Here is a 15,492-nt window from a genome sequence, read left to right as displayed (position 1 = left end):
AGGACCCTCTTGGAATTGCTCCGTTTATTATTATTATTATTATTAGGGCCCGAGCACCGATGGTGTGAGGACCCTCTTGGAATTGCTCCGTTTATTATTATTATTATTATTATTATTATTATTATTATTCTCTAAGATGAATCGCATTTTTGAGAGCCTAAACATGCTCGAAAAGTCATGAAACTTTGCACACACCTCAGAACTGGCGAAGATTTACGTCTGATATGGGTTTCAGAAGTGGGTGTGGCAAAATGGCTCGACAGCTATACACGTTCAACGGTGTGCGCCTCGAGCTACGTTTCACGTACATGTATGAAAATTGGTATACACATGTATCTCTCCAATACCTACAAAAAAGTCTTTTGGAGCAAAATCCGAAGCCCATGGAAGACTTTGAAGACTTTGCGTGTCCATGGCGCCATGACAAAATTTGATGTCTCGCCACAGCAAGAGAAGTTGTTGTAACTCAGGCATAAAATGTTCAATCTTCCCCAGACTCCGCATGTTCGATAAGAGTCCTGGCCTGAACACATCTGAAGGCCAATATTCCATTATAATGATAGCGCCACCTGCTGGCAACAGAAAGATTGGCACATATATGGAATAAACATTGATATATTCCACTTATATTTATGAGTTTAAATGCATATTTCTTACCGTTCGCCTATTTACTAAAGCCACTCGCTGCCGGTGAGCCTGGGTGCGAGGGCCCGTTCATCGCTGCTTGCAGCTTTAATTATTATTATTATTATTATTATTATTATTCTTCTCTAAGATGAATCGCATTTTTGAGAGCCTAAACATGCTCGAAAAGTCATGAAACTTTGCACACACCTCAGAACTGGCGAAAATTTACGTCTGATATGGGTTTCAGAAGTGGGTGTGGCAAAATGGCTCGACAGCGCCACCTATACACGTTCAACGGTGTGCGCCTCGAGCTACGTTTCACGTACATATATGAAAATTGGTATACACATGTATCTCTCCAATACCTACAAAAAAGTCTCTTGGAGCAAAATCCGAAACCCAACAGGAAGTCGGTTATTTTTAATTTTATGAGCAAATTTTGTGTCATTTTTGTCATTTCCATGCGTTGTATTTTAACGAACTCCTCCTAGAGATTAATTCAGATCAACACCAACGTTGGTATGCCTAATCTAAAGGCCTTTGCGATGTTAAATTGCGAAGATTTTGAGTTTTCGTTAAAGGGCGTGTCCGTGGCGGCCTGGCGAATTTCGATGATTCGCCATGAAAAATGAAGTTGCTATAACTCACACATACAATGTCCAATGTGTCCAAAACTTCACATGTTTAATAAGACTCCTGACCTGAACAGATTGACATGCCCATATTCAGTTATAGTCATAGCGCCACCTATAGGCAACAGGAAGTGACATATTTTACACTTCGACAGACTACTCCTAGAAATTTTATGACATCAATGTCTTTTTTGTGGTCAGTCTAATCTAAAGGCCTGTGCGATGTTAAATTGTGAAGATCTTGAGTTTTCGTTAAAAGGCGTGTCCATGGCGCCATGACGAAGTTCGATGTCTCGCCAAGGGAATAAAATATGTTATAACTCAGGCATAAAATGTCCGATCTTCCCCAAACTTCACATGTGTGATAATAGTCCTGGCCTGAACACATCTGTAGGCCAATATTCCATCGGGTGTGGCAAAATGGCTCGATAGCGCCACCTATACACTTTCAACATAGCGCGCCTCGAGCTCCGTTTCAAGTACATGTACAAAAATCGGTACACACATGTAACAAACCAGTACCTACAAAAAAAGTCTCTTGGTACGAAATCCTAATCCAACAGGAAGTCGGTTATTTTGAAATTTCCCTGCAAAATTGGCGTTGTTTTTGCCATTTTCAGGGGTTGTACTTCAACGAACTCCTCCTAGAGATTTATTCGGATGAACACCAAACGTGGTCAGTGTAATCTAAAGCCATTTGCGATGTTAAATTGCGAAGGACTTGAGGTTTCGTTAAAGGGCGTGTCCATGGCGGCCTGACAAATTTCGATGTTTCGCCATGAAAAAGGAAGTTGCTGTAACTCAGACATACAATATCCAATCTGCCCCAAACTTCACATGTTGGATAAGACTCTTGACCTGAACAGATCTACATGCCAATATTCAGTTATAGTCATAGCGCCACCTATTGGCAACAGGAAGTGAAATATTTTACACTGCGACAAACTACTCCTAGAAATTTTATGACATCAATGTTATTTTTGTGGTCAGTCTAATCTAAAGACCTGTGTGATGTTTAGTTGTGAAGATCTTGAGTTTTCGTTAAAAGGCGTGTCCATGGCGCCGTGACGAAGTTTGATGTGTCGCCATGGGAATAAAAGATGTTATAACTCAGGCATAAAATGTCCGATCTTGCCCAAACTTCACATGTGTGATAAGGGTCCTGGCCTGAACAGATCTGAAGGCCAATATTCCATTGGGTGTGGCAAAATGGCTCGATAGCGCCACCTATACATTTTCAACAGAGTGCATATACACTTTTAACGGAGTGCGCCTCAAGCTATGTTTCACGTACATGTACAAAAATCGGTACACACATGTAACACACCAATATCTACGAAAAAGTCTCTTGGTACAAAATCCGAATCCAAACAGGAAGTCAGTTATTTAGAATTTTCTCTGCAAAATTGGTGTTGTTTTTGGCATTTTCAGGGGTTGTACTTTAACGAACTCCTCCTAGAGATTTATTCAGATCAACATCAAACTTGGTCAGTTAAATCTAAAGGCCTTTGCGAAGTTAAATTTGGAAGATCTTGAGGTTTCGTTAAAGGGAGTGTCCATGGCGGCCTTACAAATTTCGATGTTTCGCTATGAAAAAGAGAAGTTGCTGTAACTCAGACATACAATGTCCAATCTGCCCCAAACTTTGAATGTTAGATAAGACTTCTGCCCTTAACAGATCTACATGCCCATATTCAATTATAGTCATAGCGCCACCTGCTGGCAACAGGAAGTGACATATTTTACGCTGAGACAAACTACTCCTAGAGATTTTTTGACATTAATGTATATTTGTGGTCAGTCTAATCTAAAGGCCTGTGTACTGTTAAATTGTGGCAATCTTGAGTTTTTGTTAAAGAGCGTGTCCATGGCAAAAATGACAAAATTTGATGTCTCGCCACAGCAAGAGAAGTTGTTGTAACTCAGGCATAAAATGTTTTGATCTTCCCCAAACCTCACATGTTCGATAAGAGTGCAGCCCTGAACACATCTGAAGGCCAATATTTCATTATAGTGATAGCGCCACCTGCTGGAAACAGGAAGATTTGCACATATATGGAATAAACATTGATATATTCTACTTATATTTATGAGTTTAAACGCATATTTCTCACCGTTCACCTATTTACTAAAGCCACTCGCTGCCGGTGAGCCCGGGTGCGAGGGCCCGTTCATCGCTGCTTGCAGCTTTAATTATTATTATTATTATTATTATTATTATTATTCTCTAAGATGAATCGCATTTTTGAGAGCCTAAACATGCTCGAAAAGTCATGAAACTTTGCACACACCTCAGAACTGGCGAAAATTTACGTCTGATATGGGTTTCAGAAGTGGGTGTGGCAAAATGGCTCGACAGCACCACCTATACACGTTCAACGGTGTGAGCCTCGAGCTACGTTTCACGTACATGTATGAAAATTGGTATACACATGTATCTCTCCAATGCCTACAAAAAAGTCTCTTGGAGCAAAATCCGAAACCCAACAGGAAGTCGGTTATTTTTAATTTTATGAGCAAATTTTGTGTCATTTTTGTCATTTCCATGCGTTGTATTTTAACGAACTCCTCCTAGTGATTAAATCAGATCAACACCAAAGTTGGTATGCCTAATCTAAAGGCCTTTGCGATGTTAAATTGCGAAGATTTTGAGTTTTCGTTAAAGGGCGTGTCCGCGGCGGCCTGGCGAATTTCGATGATTCGCCATGAAAAATGAAGTTGCTATAACTCAGACATACAATGTCCAATCTGCCCCAAACTTCACATGCTTGATGAGACTCCGAACCTGAACAGATTGACATGCCCATATTCAGTTATAGTCATAGCGCCACCTATTGGCAACAGGAAGTGACATATTTTACACTGCGACTAACTACTCCTAGAAATTTTATGACATCAATGTCTTTTTTGTGGTCAGTCTAATCTAAAGGCCTGTGCGATGTTAAGTTGTGAAGATCTTGAGTTTTCGTTAAGGGGCGTGTCCATGGCGCCGTGACAAAATTCAAAGTCTCGCCATGGGAATAAAAGATGTTATAACTCAGGCATAAAATGTCCGATCTTCCCCAAACTTCACATGTGTGATAAGAGTCTTGGCCTGAACACATCTTTAGGCCAATATTCCATCGGGTGTGGCAAAATGGCTCGATAGCGCCACCTATACACTTTCAATGGAGTGCGCCTCGATCTATGTTTCACGTACATGTACAAAAATTGGTACACACATGTAACACACCAATACTTACAAAAAAGTATCTTGGTACGAAATCCTAATCCCAACAGGAAGTCGATTATTTTGAATTTTCCCTGCAAAATTGGTGTTGTTTTTGCCATTTTCAGGGGTTGTACTTTAACGAACTCCTCCTAGAGATTTATTCAGATGAACACCAAACTTGGTCAGTGTAATCTAAAGCCCTTTGCGATGTTAAATTGCGAAGGACTTGAGGTTTCGTTAAAGGGCGTGTCCATGGCGGCCTGACAAATTTCGATGTTTCGCCATGAAAAAGGAAGTTGCTGTAACTCAGACATACAATGTCCAATCTGCCCCAAACTTCACATGTTGGATAAGACTCTTGACCTGAATAGATCTACATGCCAATATTCAGTTATAGTCATAGCGCCACCTATTGGCAACAGGAAGTGAAATATTTTACACTGCGACAAACTACTCCTAGAAATTTTATGACATCAATGTTATTTTTGTGGTCAGTCTAATCTAAAGACCTGTGTGATGTTTAGTTGTGAAGATCTTGAGTTTTCGTTAAAAGGCGTGTCCATGGCGCCGTGACGAAGTTCGATGTGTCGCCATGGGAATAAAAGATGTTATAACTCAGGCATAAAATGTCCGATCTTGCCCAAACTTCACATGTGTGATAAGGGTCCTGGCCTGAACAGATCTGAAGGCCAATATTCCATTGGGTGTGGCAAAATGGCTCGATAGCGCCACCTATACACTTTCAACTGAGTGCATATACACTTTCAACGGAGTGCGCCTCAAGCTATGTTTTACGTACATGTACAAAAATCGGTACACACATGTAACACACCAATATCTACGAAAAAGTCTCTTGGTACGAAATCCGAATCCAAACAGGAAGTCAGTTATTTAGAATGTTCTCAGCAAAATTGGTGTTGTTTTTGGCATTTTCAGGGGTTGTACTTTAACGAACTCCTCCTAGAGATTTATTTAGATCAACATCAAACTTGGTCAGTTAAATCTAAAGGCCTTTGCGAAGTTAAATTGGGAAGATCTTGAGATTTCGTTAAAGGGAGTGTCCATGGCGGCCTGACACATTTTGATGTTTCGCCATGAAAAAGGAAGTTGCTGTAACTCAGACATACAATGTCCAATCTGCCCCAAACTTTGCATGTTAGATAAGACTTCTGTCCTTAACAGATCTACATGCCCATATTCAATTATAGTCATAGTGCCACCTGCTGGCAACAGGAAGTGACATATTTTACGCTGAGACAAATTACTCCTAGAGATTTTTTGACATTAATGTATTTTTGTGGTCAGTCTAATCTAAAGGCCTGTGTAATGTTAAATTGTGGCAATCTTGAGTTTTTGTTAAAGAGCGTGTCCATGGCAAAAATGACAAAATTTGATGTCTCGCCACAGCAAGAGAAGTTGTTGTAACTCAGGCATAAAATGTTTGATCTTCCCCAAACTTCACATGTTCGATAAGAGTGCAGCCCTGAACACATCTGAAGGCCAATATTCCATTATAATGATAGCGCCACCTATGGCAACAGCAAAATTGGTACATATATGGAATAAACTTTGATATATTCCACTTATATTTATGAGTTTAAATGCATATTTCTCACCGTTCACCTATTTACTAAAGCCACTCGCTGGCGGTGAGCCCGGGTGCAAGGGCCCGTTCATCGCTGCTTGCAGCTTTAATTAGGGCCCGAGCACCGATGGTGTGAGGACCCTCTTGGAATTGCTCCGTTTATTATTATTATTATTATTATTATTATTATTATTATTATTATTATTATTCTCTAAGATGAATCGCATTTTTGAGAGCCTAAACATGCTCGAAAAGTCATGAAACTTTGCACACAACTCAGAACTGGCGAAAATTTACGTCTGATATGGGTTTCTGAAGTGGGTGTGGCAAAATGGCTCGACAGCGCCACCTATACACGTTCAACGGTGTGCGCCTCGAGCTACGTTTCACGTACATGTATGAAAATTGGTATACACATGTATCTCTCCAATACCTACAAAAAAGTCTCTTGGAGCAAAATCCGAAACCCAACAGGAAGTCGGTTATTTTTAATTTTATGAGCAAATTTTGTGTCATTTTTGTCATTTCCATGCGTTGAATTTTAACGAACTCCTCCTAGAGATTAATTTAGATCAACACCAAAGTTGGTATGCCTAATCTAAAGGCCTTTGCGATGTTAAATTGCGAAGATTTTGAGTTTTCGTTAAAGGGCGTGTCCGTGGCGGCCTGGCGAATTTCGATGATTCGCCATGAAAAATGAAGTTGCTATGACTCAGACATACAATGTCCAATCTGCCCCAAACTTCACATGTTTGATGAGACTCCGAACCTGAACAGATTGACATGCCCATTTTCAGTTATAGTCATAGCGCCACCTATTGGCAACAGGAAGTGACATATTTTACACTGCGACTAACTACTCCTAGAAATTTTATGACATCAATGTCTTTTGTGTGGTCAATCTAATCTAAAGGCCTGTGCAATGTTAAATTGTGAAGATCTTGAGTTTTCGTTAAGGCGCGTGTCCATGGCGCCGTGACAAAATTCAAAGTCTCGCCATGGGAATAAAAGATGTTATAACTCAGGCATAAAAAGTCTGATCTTCCCCAAACTTCACATGTGTGATAAAAGTCCTGGCCTGAACAGATCTGAAGGCCAATATTCCACCGGGTGTGGCAAAATGGCTCGATAGCGCCACCTATACACTTTCAACGGAGTGCACCTCGAGCTATGTTTCACGTACATGTACAAAAATTGGTACACACATGTAACACACCAATACCTACAAAAAAGTCTCTTGGTACGAAATCCTAATCCCAACAGGAAATCGATTATTTTGAATTTTCCCTGCAAAATTGGTGTTGTTTTTGCCATTTTCAGGGGTTGTACTTTAACGAACTCCTCCTAGAGATATATTCAGATGAACACCAAACTTGGTCAGTGTAATCTAAAGCCCTTTGCGATGTTAAATTGCGAAGGACTTGAGGTTTCGTTAAAGGGCGTGTCCATGGCGGCCTGACAAATTTCGATGTTTCGCCATGAAAAAGGAAGTTGCTGTAACTCAGACATACAATGTCCAATCTGCCCCAAACTTCACATGTTGGATAAGACTCTTGACCTGAACAGATCTCCATGCCAATATTCAGTTATAGTCATAGCGCCACCTATTGGCAACAGGAAGTGAAATATTTTACACTGCGACAAACTACTCCTAGAAATTTTATGACATCAATGTTATTTTTGTGGTCAGTCTAATCTAAAGACCTGTGTGATGTTTAGTTGTGAAGATCTTGAGTTTTCGTTAAAAGGCGTGTCCATGGCGCCGTGACGAAGTTCGATGTGACGCCATGGGAATAAAAGATGTTATAACTCAGGCATAAAATGTCCGATCTTGCCCAAACTTCACATATGTGATAAGGGTCCTGGCCTGAACAGATCTGAAGGCCAATATTCCATTGGGTGTGGCAAAATGGCTCGATAGCGCCACCTATACACTTTCAACTGAGTGCATATACACTTTCAACGGAGTGCACCTCAAGCTATGTTTCACGTACATGTACAAATATCGGTACACACATGTAACACACCAATATCTACGAAAAAGTCTCTTGGTACGAAATCCGAATCCAAACAGGAAGTCAGTTATTTAGAATGTTCTCTGCAAAATTGGTGTTGTTTTTGGCATTTTCAGGGGTTGTACTTTAACGAACTCCTCCTAGAGATTTATTCAGATCAACATCAAACTTGGTCAGTTAAATCTAAAGGCCTTTGCGAAGTTAAATTGGGAAGATCTTGAGATTTCGTTAAAGGGAGTGTCCATGGCGGCCTGACAAATTTTGATGTTTCGCCATGAAAAAGGAAGTTGCTGTAACTCAGACATACAATGTCCAATCTGCCCCAAACTTCGCATGTTAGATAAGACTTCTGCCCTTAACAGATCTACATGCCCATATTCAATTATAGTCATAGTGCCACCTGCTGGCAACAGGAAGTGACATATTTTACGCTGAGACAAACTACTCCTAGAGATTTTTTGACATTAATGTATTTTTGTGGTCAGTCTAATCTAAAGGCCTGTGTAATGTTAAATTGTGGCAATCTTGAGTTTTTGTTGAAGAGCGTGTCCATGGCAAAAATGACAAAATTTGATGTCTCGCCACAGCAAGAGAAGTTTTTGTAACTCAGGCATAAAGTGTTTGATCTTCCCCAAACTTCACATGTTCGATAAGAGTGCAGCCCTGAACACATCTGAAGGCCAATACTCCATTATAATGATAGCGCCACCTGCTGGCAACAGAAAGATTGGCACATATATGGAATAAACTTTGATATATTCCACTTATATTTATGAGTTTAAATGCGTATTTCTCACCGTTCACCTATTTACTAAAGCCACTCGCTGCCGGTGAGCCCGGGTGCGAGGGCCCGTTCATCGCTGCTTGCAGCTTTAATTAGGGCCCGAGCACCGATGTGTGAGGACCCTCTTGGAATTGCTCCGTTTATTATTATTATTATTATTATTATTATTATTATTATTATTATTATTATTATTATTATTATTCTTCTTCTCTAAGATGAATCGCATTTTTGAGAGCCTAAACATGCTCGAAAAGTCATGAAACTTTGCACACACCTCAGAACTGGCGAAAATGTACGTCTGATATGGGTTTCAGAAGTGGGTGTGGCAAAATGGCTCGACAGCGCCACCTATACACGTTCAACGTTGTGCGCCTCGAGCTACGTTTCACGTACATGTATGAAAATTGGTATACACATGTATCTCTCCAATACCTACAAAAAAGTCTCTTGGAGCAAAATCCGAAATCCAACAGGAAGTCAGTTATTTTTAATTTTATGAGCAAATTTTGTGTCATTTTTGTCATTTCCATGCGTTGTATTTTAACGAACTCCTCCTAGAGATTAATTCAGATCAACACCAAAGTTGGTATGCCTAATCTAAAGGCCTTTGCGATGTTAAATTGCGAAGATTTTGAGTTTTCGTTAAAGGGCGTGTCCTTGGCGGCCTGGCGAATTTCGATGATTCGCCATGAAAAATGAAGTTGCTATAACTCAGACATACAATGTCCAATCTGCCCCAAACTTCACATGTTTGATGAGACTCCGAACCTGAACATATTTACATGCCCATATTCAGTTATAGTCATAGCGCCACCTATAGGCAACAGGAAGTGACATATTTTACACTTCGACACACTACTCCTAGAAATTTTTTGACATCAATGTCTTTTTTGTGGTCAGTCTAATCTAAAGGCCTGTGCGATGTTAAGTTGTGAAGATCTTGAGTTTTCGTTAAGGGGCGTGTCCATGGCGCCGTGAAAAAATTCAAAGTCTCGCCATGGGAATAAAAGATGTTATAACTCAGGCATAAAATGTCCGATCTTCCCCAAACTTCACATGTTTGATAAAAGTCCTGGCCTGAACAGATCTGTAGGCCAATATTCCATCGGGTGTGGCAAAATGGCTCGATAGCGCCACCTATACACTTTCAACGGTGTGCGCCTCGAGCTACGTTTCATGTACATATATGAAAATCAGTATACACATGTATCTCTCCAATACCTACAAAAAAGTCTCTTGGAGCAAAATCCGAAACCCAACAGGAAGTCGGTTATTTTTAATTTTATGAGCAAATTATGTGTCATTTTTGTCATTTCCATGCGTTGTATTTTAACGAACTCCTCCTAGAGATTCATTCAGATCAACACCAAAGTTGGTATGCCTAATCTAAAGGCCTTTGCGATGTTAAATTGCGAAGATTTTGAGTTTTCGTTAAAGGGCGTGTCCATGGCGGCCTGACAAATTTCGATGTTTCGCCATGAAAAAGGAAGTTGCTGTAACTCAGACATACAATGTCCAATCTGCCCCAAACTTCACATGTTAGATAAGACTTCTGCCCTTAACAGATCCACATGCCCATATTCAGTTATAGTCATAGCGCCACCTGCTGGCAACAGGAAGTGACATGTTTTACGCTGCGACAAACTACTCCTAGAAATCTTTTGACATTAATGTATTTTTTGTGGTCAGTCTAATCTAAAGGCCTGTGCAATGTTAAATTGTGGAGATCTTCAGTTTTTGTTAAAGGGCGTGTCCATGGCGCCATGACAAAATTTGATGTCTCGCCACAGCAAGAGAAGTTGTTGTAACTCAGGCATAAAATGTTCAATCTTCCCCAGACTCTGCATGTTCGATAAGAGTCCTGGCCTGAACACATCTGAAGGCCAATATTCCATTATAATGATAGCGCCAGCTGCTGGCAACAGAAAGATTGGCATATATATGGAATAAACTTTGATATATTCCACTTATATTTATGAGTTTAAATGCATATTTCTCACCGTTCACCTATTTACTAAAGCCACTCGCTGCCGGTGAGCCTGGGTGCGAGGGCCCGTTCATCGCTGCTTGCAGCTTTAATTATTATTATTATTCTTCTTCTCTAAGATGAATCGCATTTTTGAGAGCCTAAACATGCTCGAAAAGTCATGAAACTTTGCACACACCTCAGAACTGGCGAAAATTTACGTCTGATATGGGTTTCAGAAGTGGGTGTGGCAAAATGGCTCGACAGCGCCACCTATACACGTTCAACGGTGTGCGCCTCGAGCTACGTTTCACATACATGTATGAAAATTGGTATACACATGTATCTCTCCAATACCTACAAAAAAGTCTCTTGGAGCAAAATCCGAAATCCAACAGGAAGTCAGTTATTTTTAATTTTATGAGCAAATTTTGTGTCATTTTTGTCATTTCCATGCGTTGTATTTTAACGAACTCCTCCTAGAGATTAATTCAGATCAACACCAAAGTTGGTATGCCTAATCTAAAGGCCTTTGCGATGTTAAATTGCGAAGATTTTGAGTTTTCGTTAAAGGGCGTGTCCGTGGCGGCCTGGCGAATTTCGATGATTCGCCATGAAAAATGAAGTTGCTATAACTCAGACATACAATGTCCAATCTGCCCCAAACTTCACATGTTTGATGAGACTCCGAACCTGAACATATTTACATGCCCATATTCAGTTATAGTCATAGCGCCACCTATAGGCAACAGGAAGTGACATATTTTACACTTCGACACACTACTCCTAGAAATTTTTTGACATCAATGTCTTTTTTGTGGTCAGTCTAATCTAAAGGCCTGTGCGATGTTAAGTTGTGAAGATCTTGAGTTTTCGTTAAGGGGCGTGTCCATGGCGCCGTGAAAAAATTCAAAGTCTCGCCATGGGAATAAAAGATGTTATAACTCAGGCATAAAATGTCCGATCTTCCCCAAACTTCACATGTTTGATAAAAGTCCTGGCCTGAACAGATCTGTAGGCCAATATTCCATCGGGTGTGGCAAAATGGCTCGATAGCGCCACCTATACATTTTCAACGGTGTGCGCCTCGAGCTACGTTTCATGTACATATATGAAAATCAGTATACACATGTATCTCTCCAATACCTACAAAAAAGTCTCTTGGAGCAAAATCCGAAACCCAACAGGAAGTCGGTTATTTTTAATTTTATGAGCAAATTATGTGTCATTTTTGTCATTTCCATGCGTTGTATTTTAACGAACTCCTCCTAGAGATTCATTCAGATCAACACCAAAGTTGGTATGCCTAATCTAAAGGCCTTTGCGATGTTAAATTGCGAAGATTTTGAGTTTTCGTTAAAGGGCGTGTCCATGGCGGCCTGACAAATTTCGATGTTTCGCCATGAAAAAGGAAGTTGCTGTAACTCAGACATACAATGTCCAATCTGCCCCAAACTTCACATGTTAGATAAGACTTCTGCCCTTAACAGATCCACATGCCCATATTCAGTTATAGTCATAGCGCCACCTGCTGGCAACAGGAAGTGACATGTTTTACGCTGCGACGAACTACTCCTAGAAATCTTTTGACATTAATGTATTTTTTGTGGTCAGTCTAATCTAAAGGCCTGTGCAATGTTAAATTGTGGAGATCTTCAGTTTTTGTTAAAGGGCGTGTCCATGGCGCCATGACAAAATTTGATGTCTCGCCACAGCAAGAGAAGTTGTTGTAACTCAGGCATAAAATGTTCAATCTTCCCCAGACTCTGCATGTTCGATAAGAGTCCTGGCCTGAACACATCTGAAGGCCAATATTCCATTATAATGATAGCGCCAGCTGCTGGCAACAGAAAGATTGGCATATATATGGAATAAACTTTGATATATTCCACTTATATTTATGAGTTTAAATGCATATTTCTCACCGTTCACCTATTTACTAAAGCCACTCGCTGCCGGTGAGCCTGGGTGCGAGGGCCCGTTCATCGCTGCTTGCAGCTTTAATTATTATTATTATTCTTCTTCTCTAAGATGAATCGCATTTTTGAGAGCCTAAACATGCTCGAAAAGTCATGAAACTTTGCACACACCTCAGAACTGGCGAAAATTTACGTCTGATATGGGTTTCAGAAGTGGGTGTGGCAAAATGGCTCGACAGCGCCACCTATACACGTTCAACGGTGTGCGCCTCGAGCTACGTTTCACGTACATGTATGAAAATTGGTATACACATGTATCTCTCCAATACCTACAAAAAAGTCTCTTGGAGCAAAATCCGAAACCCAACAGGAAGTCGGTTATTTTTAATTTTATGAGCAAATTTTGTGTCATTTTTGTCATTTCCATGCGTTGTATTTTAACGAACTCCTCCTAGATATTAATTCAGATCAACACCAAAGTTGGTATGCCTAATCTAAAGGCCTTTGCGATGTTAAATTGCGAAGATTTTGAGTTTTCGTTAAAGGGCGTGTCCGTGGCGGCCTGGCGAATTTTGATGATTCGCCATGAAAAATGAAGTTGCTATAACTCAGACATACAATGTCCAATCTGCCCCAAACTTCACATGTTTGATGAGACTCCGAACCTGAACAGATTGACATGCCCATATTCAGTTATAGTCATAGCGCCACCTATTGGCAACAGGAAGTGACATATTTTACACTGCGACTAGCTACTCCTAGAAATTTTATGACATCAATGTCTTTTTTGTGGTCAGTCTAATCTAAAGGCCTGTGCGATGTTAAGTTGTGAAGATCTTGAGTTTTTGTTAAAAGGCGTGTCCATGGCGCCGTGACGAAGTTCGATGTCTCGCCATGGGAATAAAAGATGTTATATCTCAGGCATAAAATGTCCGATCTTCCCCAAATTTCACATGTGTGATAAGAGTCCTGGCCTGAACACATCTGTAGGCCAATATTCCATCGGGTGTGGCAAAATGGCTTGATAGCGCCACCTATACACTTTCAACATAGTGCGCCTCAAGCTCCGTTTCACGTACATGTACAAAAATCGGTACACACATGTAACACACCAATACCTACAAAAAAGTCTCTTGGTACGAAATCCGAATCCAAACAGGAAGTTGGTTATTTAGGATTTTCTCTGCAAAATTGGCATTGTTTTTGCCATTTTCAGGGGTTGTACTTTAACGAACTCCTCCTAGAGATTTACTCAGATCAACACCAAACTTGGAGAGTTACATCTAAAGGCCTTTGTGATGTTAAATTGCGAAGATTTTGAGTTTTCGTTAAAGGGCGTGTCCGTGGCGGCCTGGCGAATTTCGATGATTCGCCATGAAAAATGAAGTTGCTATAACTCCGACATACAATGTTCAATCTGCTCCAAACTTCACATGTTTGATAAGACTCCGAACCTGAACAGATTGACATGCCCATATTCAGTTATAGTCATAGCGCCACCTATTGGCAACAGGAAGTGACATATTTTACACTGCGACTAACTACTCCTAGAAATTTTATGACATCAATGTCTTTTTTGTGGTCAGTCTAATCTAAAGGCCTGTGCGATGTTAAGTTGTGAAGATCTTGAGTTTTCGTTAAAAGGCTTGTCCATGGCGCCGTGACGAAGTTTGATGTGTCGCCATGGGAATAAAAGATGTTATAACTCAGGCATAAAATGTCCGATCTTGCCCAAACTTCACATGTGTGATAAGGGTCCTGGCCTGAACAGATCTGAAGGCCAATATTCCATTGGGTGTGGCAAAATGGCTCGATAGCGCCACCTATACACTTTCAACTGAGTGCATATACACTTTCAATGGTGTGTGCCTCAAGCTATGTTTCACGTACATGTACAAAAATCGGTACACACATGTAACACACCAATATCTACGAAAAAGTCTCTTGGTACGAAATCCGAATCCAAACAGGAAGTCAGTTATTTAGAATGTTCTCTGCAAAATTGGTGTTGTTTTTGGCATTTTCAGGGGTTGTACTTTAACGAACTCATCCTAGAGATTTATTCAGATCAGCATCAAACTTGGTCAGTTAAATCTAAAGGCCTTTGCAATGTTAACTTGGGAAGATCTTGAGATTTCGTTAAAGGGAGTGTCCATGGCGGCCTGCCAAATTTCGATGTTTCGCCATGAAAAAGGAAGTTGCTGTAACTCAGACATACAATGTCCAATCTGCCCCAAACTTTGCATGTTAGATAAGACTTCTGCCCTTAACAGATCTACATGCCCATATTCAATTATAGTCATAGCGCCACCTGCTGGCAACAGGAAGTGACATATTTTACGCTGAGACAAACTACTCCTAGAGATTTTGTGACATTAATGTATATTTGTGGTCAGTCTAATCTAAAGGCCTGTGTAATGTTAAATTGTGGCAATCTTGAGTTTTTGTTAAAGAGCGTGTCCATGGCAAAATTGACAAAATTTGATATCTCGCCACAGCAAGAGAAGTTGTTGTAACTCAGGCATAAAATGTTTGATCTTCCCCAAACTTCACATGTTCGATAAGAGTGCAGCCCTGAACACATCTGAAGGCCAATATTCCATTATAATACTAGCGCCACCTGCTGGCAACAGGAAGATTGGAACATATATGGAAAGAACATTGATATATTCTACTTAAATTTATGAGTTTAAATGCATATTTCTCACCGTTCACCTATTTACTAAAGCCACTCGCTGCCGGTGAGCCCGGGT

Source organism: Carassius carassius, chromosome 6 (genome assembly GCF_963082965.1).
Source record: "Carassius carassius chromosome 6, fCarCar2.1, whole genome shotgun sequence".
NCBI classification, from domain to species: domain Eukaryota; kingdom Metazoa; phylum Chordata; class Actinopteri; order Cypriniformes; family Cyprinidae; genus Carassius; species Carassius carassius.
The sequence above is the reverse complement of the archived record's forward strand: the minus strand, read 5'-3'. Positions refer to the sequence as shown.